The sequence below is a fragment of the Thunnus thynnus genome, chromosome 23 (genome assembly GCF_963924715.1).
Source record: "Thunnus thynnus chromosome 23, fThuThy2.1, whole genome shotgun sequence".
Lineage (NCBI taxonomy): Eukaryota > Metazoa > Chordata > Actinopteri > Scombriformes > Scombridae > Thunnus > Thunnus thynnus.
The window spans coordinates 1,472,063-1,484,784 of NC_089539.1; the positions used below are offsets into that span (position 1 = coordinate 1,472,063).

General features: G+C 38.5%; 1 long non-coding RNA gene across 1 annotated transcript; it reads right to left on the reverse strand.

The window, feature by feature from the left end:
- Positions 1 to 5,491: 5,491 nt before the first annotated feature.
- LOC137175846 (uncharacterized) lies at positions 5,492 to 7,692 on the reverse strand. The gene is made up of 2 exons (XR_010925730.1): positions 5,826 to 7,692; positions 5,492 to 5,750 (listed from the first exon to the last, which is right to left on the reverse strand). It is a non-coding gene; the product is annotated as an uncharacterized lncRNA (long non-coding RNA).
- Positions 7,693 to 12,722: the final 5,030 nt, after the last annotated feature.

The following is a 12,722-nucleotide window of genomic DNA, read 5'->3' on the forward strand; positions in this document are numbered from 1 at the left end:
GCTTGGTTCTTGTGTCATTTGTCTTCCATTAACTCAGACATGCTTTTCTTCCACATGGTGGCAGCAGCCACCACTGGAAACATCTGCTGCTTTAATATGCTGTGAAACAATACAGTCCAATTTTTATCTGTTTCATGACACATCTGCCAATATAGTTCCAAAGCCACCTTCACATTCTTAGTGTTCAGTGTGTAGTTAACCTGTACTTCAAGATGATATATGATTAATTATAATCACACATCTACTCTACCAAACATACATAGAAATAACAGAAACAATACACTGCATTTTCCCAGTTTCTCAATAATTTCCTAGAAAGGAACTGAAGAGGTTTTCTTCACTATAATCATTCCTCCTGTTCATACTGGCTATTAAAGGATAGTAACAAAAAGACTGTAATGTTGAAAGATATCTACTTGATTTTACCCATTTGGACGACTGAAGCTTCATATTAGCTTAAATACATTTTTACACAGAAGGAGGACTGTAGATTTTGTCCTCCATCATTTCCATTGTGAGGTCATTATGAAGGGATCTTCTAATGGTCAGTATGAACAGGAGGAATGATTACAGCAAGAAAAACAGGTTTCAGTGCTTATTTGGGCTCCTGACTGTTGTTTTAAGGCAATAATTGTGAACCCATCCTTAAATCTAGTTCAGATAGACAGTTCAGTTGGTACACTCTCAGTTCATTTAATGAAAATTTGAAATGTGTCTACAGGTGAGCAAACAATTCAAAATATATTAAGAATATAACTTTAATACCTGCCTCAGAACTTTGTATTAAAGAACATATTTCTTTTTCAGGAGACTTCTGAGTAAATTGGGAACTATGAGACTATATATATATATATATATATATATATATATATATACACATGTTTATGTACACACACATACATATATTTTTAAGGGCATTAAAATCAAAGCATTAATCTCTGGTAGCTCATTTAAAGGTAATCTCTTTTTTTAGATACTGTGTGTGGGTTTTTTTCTTTATATTTTCTTGTGCTATGGGCCTCCCATAAACTGTGTCTTTAATTAAGTCTGAATTGAATTATCTTTATCTTGCTCTTGACCAAAGGACTAAATGGATGGACAAATCAATTTCAAGTGGAGAGCTGACATCCATAGGTTCACCACCAGCAGGACAACAAGTTTGATTGCGTAGGAACCTGAGAACATAAACATTTCTTTTCCTTCATTATCTTGTTGTTTGAGAAATTGCTGCCCCAGAGGTATCCAACTCAGTGTCTGAAGGCAGTTCTCCACTGATGCTGCAGGAGTCACCAAGGAGCTGCAGTTCATCTCTCCATTATTCAAATACACACACACACACACACATCACCACACAAAGACATGCTCACATAAATACATATCAGATGACTTGATACTTGACTTGCAACTGAAAATGCGAGCCAGGAGAAATTAATTTAATGTCAAGTCAAATTCATTCATCTGTATTAAATACTTGTCTAACACAAGTAATACTTATAAAAGTGTGTAAGTGAGTTCTGTGGTTTTGTAGGAAGAGATCACATCACACACACACACACACACACACACACACACACACACACATAAGAAGCCAGTTTGACTCTGTAATAATCATATGCCTCAGCAGATAAGGTTGCTGTTGATAAGGTCAAAGCACACAGGATATCAGCCTGTGTTCTGTATGTGGATAGATGGAAGTGTAACATGTTTGTCTATATAACAGTGTAGAGCATCACACCATGACCTGACTCTATCTCTATTTTACAGCAGTGTTCAGACTGTCTACACCTCTGAAATATGATAATGCACACCGTTAAACATATTTACAACCCTTCATAAAATCACAGACGCTGCCTGTCCCTCATATCATATTTGCAGTTTATCACCACGGTTACAATATGGATACCTTTATTTATATGACAGTATGTAATAGCTATAAGATCCTAATCCTCCCACACACAGTGCAGCAGTGTGAAACATCCATCAGGAATATGTGGGAGGGGGGAGATGAATGAATCACTCTCTCCCCTCACTCATCTACAGTGCTGTGCCCTTGTACAGAGTACCGAAGCCCCAGCTGCTCCAGTGGAGCTGCTCAGAGGCCCACAGTACAAGGCTGTGGAGGATTTTAGTTTACTCTCACTGTGTTGGACAGTATAAATGTGAAGTAGGACAATGATGGAAAAGAGCAGTGATCTCCCGAAAATAATGGTTCAAACAATACCATGCTGAAGTTGGCTTCCAACTCACAGCCTCCAATTCAGATGTTAAGGGGAAATGATCTTAAGCAGCCGAATCTCAGTTTTTGCACCATTTATAGTTGTCAAAACTGTCAGACATCGTAGTTTAACGTTGTACAAAACTCACTGTTTCCCCACTTTCTTTTCATCAGACCACATTAAACGATAGGCTGTATGCACACAAGAGTCTTATCTTAGCAGTAAGATTCCTCCTTAAATAGTGCAAAAAAAGTTCATAGCTCAGTTTCCTGTTAAAGGACGGGTTCACAAGTTTTCAAGTGTGTCTTAAAACAACAGTCAGGAGCCCAAATGAACAGTGAAACATGTTTTTCTTGCTGTAATCATTCCTTCTGTTCATACTGACCATTAGAAGATCCCTTCACAATGCACTTACAATGGAAGTGATGAAGACAAAACCCACAGTCCTCCTTCTGTGCAAAAATGTATTTAAAAGTTTATCTGAAGCTAATATGAAGCTTCAGCGTCCAAATGAGTCAAATCAAGTAGATATCTTTCAACGTTACAGTCTTTTTAGTGTCAAAGTCCCTCTTTTTGTTACTATACTTCCACCACAGCTCAACAGGGAAACACTGTCTGAGGAAACACAAAGAGGGAATTTGATGCTAAAAAAACTGTAAATGTGTCAGATATCCACTTGGTATGACTAACTCAGACTGCTGAAGCCTCATAGAAGCTTCACATCTACTTTTAAATGTATTTTTGCACAGGAGGAGGACTGTGGATTCTGATCTCATATGAGAAGATTGATCTCCTCAGCTTCTTAAAGTGTTTCCCTGACTTTGTAATAAATGTAATATCTCAATCATCATCTCTTACTCACAGTGGGACTAGACATACGTTTCTCTCTCTGCATGTTTTACCTTGTGTTGCTGCAGCCTTTATGTGAATCTGTCAGCATTTAACATTTTGGTAATACTTTCAGCACAACACAAATCTGTCAGGTCTGACCTATTAAGACCTGACTTTTATGTAAAAGTGACCTTGTAAAAGTGACCAGGGTGCATATTCAGACATGAATGTTAAATTGCAGATTGATGTAAATGGGTGAATGTCTGAAAGGGGCTTAACTCATGCACCATTTCTTCTTAACTTCTTTGTTTTTTTTAACTGATTCCTGCAAAGACATCTTGTCAGGACTGTCCTTCTACCACGAGTCAGTTTGTGTGTTCGCCACATCATGGGCTCTCTGCTTTCCTCCTGTCTCTACTGCAAACAGCTTCTTTCTGTTCTTTTGTCTTTCTCCTCTCTTCATTTCCTGCAGCAAACTCCACAACTCCTCTGACCAACTCTCCCTTTTGTTTCTCTACCTTCTCTTTATGCACCAGCATCTCCCCGTCCTTCATCACTTATTCCATCCACAGTGCGTGCGTTGCTGCTCGGGCCCTCAGGCGTTGCCTCTCCTGAGTGATTTATTGTCTTTACAGGCTTCTTTGAATGCTCCCAGCTCCTCCATCTGCCCCCCCCTAACAAGAGAGAGGAGGAAACTTTCACCACTGGGACATCATTGTACCAATCACCGGCCTCACATCCACACATCCCTGTACAGTTAACTGGGCTGGAGAAGGCTCGATGTACTCTGACAGCAGTAATCAGAGTTTGACAGTGTATTGTAGAAAACTGCTTAAATGCTAATATTCTCCTTTGACAATCAATCTTATTATTTTTTTAGGTGTTTGCAACTTTTTAAAGAAAACCATGCATAAGATGAGACGTTTGATTAGCTGTATCTGTGTGTCCAGTGCAGGTCTAGGACATGTTTAGCTTGGCAAAACACAAAAACTCAAAGCAGAGGGAAAGTTAGCCTATATCAAAAGTGATAAAAATGATAAATTGATGTATCCAAAGAAATAAACAACTAAATAACAAACCAAAGGGAGCATTCAGCTCTACAAAGCCAAATATTTAGTCAAAATTGCGTTAAGACTGGAATCTGCATTTCTTTTATCATATAAAACAAATTGTGTTTTAAAGTTGGAAATCTTACAAGAAAGTTGAACCTGGTTCAACTTTTGCTGCGACGCAACATGACATCATACTGTAATATCGTGGTAATGCTGTGGCGGAAGTGAAGGGGGGTGAAATCACTTATCCAGGAGTAGCTGCAGTGTGCAAGAGCAACCACCAAGTGGCACAGATGATACAGTCTCTCTGTAGGGTAGTCAATACAAAATGGCAACCATGCACAGCAAATAGACATGACGGGAAACAGAGAAACGCTGTGAAACTCTTTGGGAATGAGTCACAGCGCTCTTTTATTTTCTGCCGGGCCTGTACAGCATACTTACACGTTACACAGTCTTTATTTCGTAATGGACATTTGTGTTATGATATTTAAACCAACCATCCGTCAACACAGTTTAGACTTATCAGACACAATTTATATAATAGTAATCGTCTTTATTAGGTTCATCAATGATGACAAATGATTTGAAGTCTATAGTTTTCGAACGTTTAGAGTCATCAATGTTTTATTAGACTCAGTGGTAGCATTTGCTTAATAGGACTGGTCTGAAATTTACAAGGTTTCCTTGATATTTCTCAATATTTCTCAGTGCGAACTCTTCAATGTTCTCTTTCTATGTGTTTTTGCATAGGATTTCCAACAGTTATACTGAAATGAGGTTTTTAAATGCGGAAAAATGAATGTGTCGTGTCAAATTTACTCTGTGTAATGCATCCCCTATTATTTCAGCTTTGATCATTATTAATAGTATGAAATTCACGCTGTTGAGCCAAAACAGCCAAGAATATGTGGTGGTAAAACCATGTGATTCATAGATATACAGAAATATAGTTACAGTGTGAATGCATTATTCAGCAGAATTTTACCATATTTTCAGTAGATAGACTGAGGTTTTCAAGAATGAAGATATTGTTTCAATGTAGACACACATGGGGGTCACTATTCTGTCTGTTTGTGGAGCCATGCATTGTCTGGTAAAAAAGCGACGAGGAAGACAAAGTCAAGTGATGTAATTCATGCCCAGCCTGTAAACAAAAACCCCTTTTTAATTTGACTCTAAAGATTTTGATTTTATTAGTATGTAACTAAATATTACAGATAGCTTACAATATGAACATTATGTAATTATATAATTCTTGTCAGCAGTATGAACTGAAATAACATAAAATGACATCTGTAATCAGTCCAAACATTCATCTTTGAAATGAGTAAAAGCTTATACAAAGACCTCTCCCAAAAACCAAGGCCGGATAAATTACAGGAAAAAAAATTGTTTTATTTGAATTTCTTTATTTCGGGAATGATACGTAAATGAGTTTGACAAATACACCAGCATGTCGTGGTCCACTATTTAAACTGGAAAGCCTCATTGAGCTAAAGTTTCATTCCTCACCATGTTACACTGATGCTCCGAAAGACTGAAGATGGAACCAGTTCAGGCATACGTAATGGCACTGCGCTCTCGTGCAGCACTTCTCAGGGGCTGTGCATTTATCAACATATCAGTCCTGCTGCAGGGATTTAATGAACTGAAGAAGCATTACATAAAATATAAAGCAGCTGTGGACAGAAAATAAATCATCATTACAAAATACTGTACTTACTGGAAACGCTGAGTGCTGCACACTTGGGCTAATCAAGTAACATTCAACTTTCAAATGCAAAATATTGCATGACAGCATCCTGTGAGGGTTTTGTTGGTGTAACTCCTTAACCAGGAGGACATTAGAACTGCTTGTCTGGAGAAAAATCCTTGTCAATTGGAGCCAGGGATTTTTTGGAGCCAGCATCTAGTGGCCGTTGGTGGTATTGCACTTTAACGTACTTCAGCCTCAAGCTGAGTTAGTTGCCGCATGAGGTTGTTCCTTGATTACAGGGTTGGTGGTTTGATCCTGTGTGTGTGTGTGAATGAGAGGTAAATTGTAAAGTGCCTTCTCCACTAAGGTAGAGAAGTGTTGAGTTGAGTACAGTTCATGTACCATTTTAATTTGCATACTGGCGTAGTATTGTATTAACACAGAGTTGAAAAATGTGAACCAATCCTTTAAAGGAATAGTTTAACATTTGAGGAAATGTACTTATTTGTTTTCTGACAAAAAGTTAGATGGTAAGTTTAACACCACTCTCACTCTCATCTGTCCGTTAAATATAAGGCTACAGCCAGATAGCTTAGCTTACCACAAAGACTGGGAGGGGGAAACATTTAGCTTAGTGCTGTCCAACGGTAACTAAATCCTCCTAACAGCACCTTTAAAGCTCAATAATTAGCAAATTGTATCTTGTTTAATCTGAACAAAAACAAAAAAACAGAAATGCACAGTAAAAACAGCATTTTGCCGTTTACAAGGGATTATGTGCCAGACTATTTCTTGGACCATTACTGGAGTGTCTGGAGCTGCACAAATTGAAATTTTGACCTGATATGGCGCTAGGAGAAAAGTCATCAATGCTATTACCATACCAAATTTCACAGCAATCAATCTAGTAGCAATCAATAGTAGTCGAGAAATTTCACTCAAACCACAAATGTCAACCACATGGTGGTGACACAGGTAAAGTCAGGGGATCACCAAGGATTCAACCTCTGATGATGTGCCATAAAATGTTGTACAGATATCCACTCTGACCAAACAGTTACTCAGATATTTCTGAATAGACTAAAGCAACTGACTGTCATTGCCATCTCTGACCAGAGGACCAGAGGTTGCTGATGAAGCTGCCTGAAAAGATCCCCTCTGGGTTTAATGTGCAGAGGCAGAAAAAACATGTTCCACAGGTTAGAGGAGCTCAAACTGCTGCACTGACTTTGCTTAATAACATTTTCCTCATGTGTCAACAGTGGATCTCCCACTGCGTTGAAGAAACTTCAGCTCTCCTACATTTTAATACAAATATTCCCAGAGCACAGCTCAATAAGCTCACACCTTGAATGGGAGTTCTTTGTCATAAAGTGAGTCCTGATGCAATTTACTGGCAATACTTCTTTCTTAACCATCACTCAATTTTCCATTCAGTGAAATCTCATTTGATATTTAGATTCAAGAAAGGACAAATAAAAGTAAAGGGGAAGCTAAAGTTTGAACTTTTTTACATTCCAAACATTGTTCATAAAAAAGTCAGTTGCATGGTTGTACTTGTAGTCTTCCATGTGTGCCAAGATATATACATATACATATACATACATATACATTATTGATTGTGAAATTCACTTGTTAAAAAAAATTGTGCTCTGTTACAAACGTGTGGATCGGTCAAATGCAACATAAAATAGTCTGGGTTATGTTAAAAGAATAGTTCAACATTTTGGAAAATTTAGAGCGAGATCAGAAGATCACCTTCAAGTCTGCATGTTCAGTACAGAGGTGGAGTCAGGGTGTGGTTAGCCTAACTTAGCATAAAGACTGGAAGGCAAGGGAAACGGCTAGCCTGGCTAACGGGAAACGGCTAACCTATCAAAACCTCTGAAGCTCACTAATTAATACGATGTATCTCGTCTGTATGCTTGTGTTTACTGAAACTATTTCGTAATAAAGAATTTAATTAAACCTCATTCAATGAAACATGATGAAACAAGATGTGAAATATGGTATCTGCCCAAAACAAAATGGTAGCCAGTTATAACACTTCTGACACAACTTAGCTCATAAACTAATGTAAATACTGAATACTCATATTTGTTTTTCATGATTTTTTCTTCATAATTTAATCTCCTGTAAATTTTGAGTTTCAGTGACAGTAATTTGAAATTGTCTTTCAGATCAACTAAATGTGTGTGCCTACTTTTTAGTTAATGCAAGCGGAACATACAGTACAACTGAGCATGATGTGAGAATGACATCACTCAAATATGTTGTACTTTCCTTTGTAACAATTGCACCCATTCTCGTCTATCCAAACATAAAGTCAAGTTTGCCTATGAAGAAACATTTTCCACCTTCATACTGTTGCAGTTGGTGTAACAGAAGTGGACACTCTCCTCTGTAATCACACTGTCCACACATGGTGCCAACACAAGAAGCATGCACATATGAAAACTGATGAGGCTATTTATTTTAATGTTATCTCCGTAAGCAAGAGGCTCATCCTGTCAGGAGTGAATGTTAATGCTCCTCTAACTGCCCAGAAATAGCCTGGCGAAAGTGCTGATGTCAGACAGAGTGGGGGGTAAACACTGGCTATCTACTTTCTCCTCTTCATTTCTTAATTACACTAACAGCAGATGATACTGACATTATTGTTGAGTTAACAATCCTTCAACAGTTATTTATTCCAACATTGTGTACACAGTGCTTTGAGGAAATGCACGGACATCTTCTTTTTATGTGCACATACTGTATGTGAGTGTAGTATGTGCGCATTGTTCAGGTGTGGTAATTTTGTTTTGTGTGGTATTAGTGTCTCAATTCTGAATTTGTAATGTGACAATTTGAATTTTGAGTAAGAATTTTTTCACACAGATTTTGTAGAACAATTGGCCTCAGTTGTGTAGCTGGCAATTATCAAATAAGGCAACTAGCTTAGTTAACTACTGCTTCTCTGGCAAAAGTTAGCCAGCTACCTGCTAAAATAGCAAGCCAGTGATGTACAGACTAAGTTTTGGAATTTCATAAAGGTTACTAAAATTAGGTATGTAAGAGACTGTAGGAAAATTGTTGCTTTGGGCTGAATCATATATTTTTTGGAATAAAAAAGAAAGCAGTCCACCCTAACATTATAACTATTTTCCTTGGACCCTCCCCTTGACTCAACAATTGCAACTGCAATACCAGTATCTCAAAATAATACATGGGACACATGACAAAATGGCCAGCCACACCATATTTTTGAAAAAAGAGCTACTAAGTAAACTGAATTACTGAACTGGGCCAGCTCTGTGTTTGTTGGATATGAATGCCAAGTGTCCCAGTAAGCCATGGCAGTGTGACAGTGAGCCAGCATGCCAGAACCAAGTGACAACTACCGCGGTTTGAGGCTGAAGCCAATGCAGCAGAAGTACCTTAAAGTGCCACTGATAGCAGCTAGATGCTCCAATTGACTCCCATTCAAAAAGCTTCAACTTCTCTCTAGAAATACTAAGTCAATCATTTGTCTCAATGAGTCTTTATGGTCTCAATTGATAAATTCAGGTCCTCTAATAAGTGTGATGGTGATCATTTTAAAAATTATTGCTCCATTAATAAAATTTGAAGACTTATAGTAGCTTTCATGTCTGTATGACGTTGATGACGATGACGATGATTGACATGGTGAAATGATGACATGTTGACTCACCTGCTGACTCAGATGCTAGCTTGACAAATACACTCGACACAAAACTATGTCCAAACTCAGTCTTTGAGCACTTATTTAACTCACAAATCTAATCGAATGCTTATCTAACGTTTAGGGAGTATGTCGACCCAGTAAGGAACAGACACAAGTTTATCGGTGTGTGACCAACTCAAGCGCCATTTTATTCTGTCTCTGACATGACCAACACGGGCTTGAGTGGGATGTTTCTTACTAGACAAGGTATTACAGTGACACCTACTGTCACAAGATGTAACAACAACATTTAAGCCAAATGTATTATCTAAGGGATTAATGTATGAAGTAGCTTGCTATTTTCATGTTTTATTTTAAAAAAATAAGGGAGGGGTGTCAGGTTTTTTTTTTAATTACTTCTAATAGAGGCTATTTTTCCATCCTCTACATGTGCAGCACTCAGTGGTCCCAATAAGCTGGCGTTAGCATGATCTGAGGTAATGGGGTGTGTTTCCAGAGAGTGAAGGGCAACACCCCACACTCCTCATTTGGAAGGTCTTGGCTCCAAACGGAAAAGATGGTGCTGACCATAAGCTGCAACTCTGGGCTTCACACTGGCTCCAATGCAAAACATCAGGTGACATCACACCTCGCTACGTCCATCTTTACATACAGTCTATGGCCAGAACCCTGAAACTGAAGCAGTTAAATGGAATTCAGCCATCTTTCATTTTATTCTTTACACCTGTGCTTTCCTGACTGTCACAGGTCAAAATTTAGAAGGCTTATAAAGCTGATGGCCAGGTTGTAATAAACTATAGTTTTTCCTTTAGAAGAAACTTATAATTGTCAAAAATACAATACTGTACAGTACAGTTTAGCTTACGTCGTAATGCTTTGTGCAATTCTGAAACATATTAACTTGATGGTTGCTGTATGTACCCTGGAATTATTATTATGCAAAAAGGATCCAGTGCATTGCTTTCTTTAATTCTGCCAGCTGATCAAACCTCTCGTCTTTTCCTAGAACCCCCTAAAATCTGTGATTTCTCCTCTCTGGTATGTCCTAATAGCTATCTATCAGCTCCTCCTTCAGTCTATTCACACTGAAGCCTAACATAAACTTTGGACTAATGTGAGAAACTAAATATTTATTTGTTTGTTTAATGTTTAAACACAAATAAAATATTTTTTGATAAAGAAAAAAATTATAATTCAGTCATTCTGTTGTCAGTTCTGATAGTCGGAGGCCCCAGGGAGACATAAGGGCCTCAGGTTTCTGCTTATCTGTTGTCTCTTATTGATGATGCAGCAGAGGGGACGTCAGGACTGTCGTTGATGTATAGGTTTGTCCTCGTCCTTTAAAGTGTCAGCGAGATTCAATTAAGAAGCCAGTCTTGAGTGAGACATGAGACAAGGAAACAAGTTAGTGCTGAGGCTGGAACAAGGAAGAGTTTTTCCATCTAACTGGTACATCCATGTGTCACAATAACAGTCTGTAAATTCAGACTAACCATTAAAGTGAAACACAGAATTGCATCATTTGATGCACACCAGTTTATACCAGCAGCACACTTTGGACATGTCGCACAAACAGAAAAGATATTTAAGTTAGGAGGAAATGTGATAAAATTGCTGCTTCTTTGGAATGGTGACACTCACTGACACTGAAAGTGACAGGGCAGTGTGGGTTTACATGGAAAAACAATACAATCACATGGCAAAATACACTGTTGCCCTTAAAGCTAAACCATGTAACTTTTAAATGTACAAAAAGTAAATTTCTCTCATAAATAAGTTAGACTTCTAAGCAATAAAATAATATACCAAACCTACCCATACTATTGTTTTTGCCGCTAAATCCTACTTTTTCTAAAGTTGTCAGGTCTGTCCACTGTATGGATGTGCTGGCGACAGTGGTGGAAGAAGTACTGACACCTTTTACTTACTAAGTAAAAAGAGCATTACTACAATGAAAAAAAACTCCATTACAAGTAAATTCCTGCATTCAGAATCTTACCAAAGTAGAAGTACATAAGTATTGGCTTCAAAATGTACTTAAAGTATCAAAAGTACTCATGCAAAATGGCCCCATTTAGCATTTATATATATTTATCATTGGAATCCCAACACTGACTCATTGGCATGTACATACAGCATTTTAATGTGGTCAAGGTAGAGTGAAATTTAACAACTTATACTGTTGGGTAATCTTATCTATAACAATGCACATTTTATAAACTGGTGTTATGATCCTTGATCATTTATTTGTTTCTCCTCCTGTATTAACCGCGCTCTCTCTCTCCTCCCCTCTTTAGTGTGTGCATTCTGTTTGTGTGTGATGAGTTGCAGGTGGTGCTCCCTGATTAGCTCAGGTGAAGGGATAGCTGCTGGCTGATTGGCTAACGCAGATGATTTAAACACCAGCTGATACTGGCTTCCGCCCCTCTCTCTTCTCTCCCATTCCCAACAACGGAGGCTCTCCTGCTAAATCCTAGAGTTGTGTTTTAGTTCAGTGTATTTGAGTGGTTTCAGCAGGGTTTGGACTTAAAATACAAGCAACTTTCCTACCATCAGATGTGTAGATCATTGTACACTGTAAATATTTAAAACCAAGGTAGCAGTCATAGTCAGCAGGAGTGAGAAGCCCTTTTTCTTTTTGTAAACTATTTTCCTCCTTTTCCTGTTTTTCAGTTAGGAGTTAGGTTAGAGCTTTGTCTTTTGTTTTAACATTATTTTTTTGTCAGGGAAGTTTTGGGGTTTGGGTTAGTTAATTTTTGTTTGTTGTTTTGGGCATTGCTCACCTCTGAAGAGCTCCTGCATGAGAAGCTGAGTGAGAGGGCTTTGTTTGGTGTTCTGTAGGTGGAGCTGAGCCAACCGAGGTAGTTGGTGTTCCCACCCTAATCAAAGGTCTCCCAGTGCCGGTTAGCATGGCAGCAGAGGAGCTTACATTAACTCTGCGCAAAAAGGAGGTGGAGATGAAGGTGGAAGCCATGCATTTTAGGGTTAGGGCTCTGGAGTTGGAGCGGGGAGCCGCTGCAACTGCCAGTCCATCAACCACTTTGCTGCCTTTCCCTAGTCCCCGAGCTCATGACAGCTTCAGTGTGAGTTGGCACAGTGCACTAGTCCCACCTTTTAGAGAGTCTGAGATAGATTCATATTTCAATGCATTTGAGCGCATAGCAGCTACACTGCACTGGCCTAAGATTGTGTGGCCTCTTCTACTTCAATGTAAGTTTGTGGGGAATGCTCAGGAG